The 233-nt window shown below is 44.6% G+C and overlaps 1 protein-coding gene across 1 annotated transcript in view; it reads right to left on the reverse strand.

The window, feature by feature from the left end:
* The window catches only part of CRADD (CASP2 and RIPK1 domain containing adaptor with death domain), a 76,858-nt gene extending 76,625 nt beyond the window's left edge, over positions 1–233 (reverse strand). The window contains exon 1 of the mRNA XM_008636567.2: positions 198–233. The gene's annotated coding sequence lies outside the window, so the exon portion shown is untranslated. The remainder of the gene's footprint in view (positions 1–197) is intronic.

The following is a 233-nucleotide window of genomic DNA, read 5'->3' on the forward strand; positions in this document are numbered from 1 at the left end:
TGCTGAATGAGCACAGTCCTTGACTCATCACCACACCAACACAAGCAGGTTCGCATTTTTCTGGATCTGACAGAGGAACTGTCCATGAACGGGGATAAAACTTTTGATAAGACCCCTTCTGACGCTAAAAAAGGCACATTCACTCATTTTTTTGTTAGAAACATTTCACCCTTTTCCGGAACACCAACTGCACTCACCTGCCTAAGCCATGAGTGATTCTGGGTATTCACAGC

Source organism: Corvus brachyrhynchos, unplaced genomic scaffold (assembly GCF_000691975.1).
Source record: "Corvus brachyrhynchos isolate BGI_N302 unplaced genomic scaffold, ASM69197v1 scaffold56, whole genome shotgun sequence".
Lineage (NCBI taxonomy): Eukaryota > Metazoa > Chordata > Aves > Passeriformes > Corvidae > Corvus > Corvus brachyrhynchos.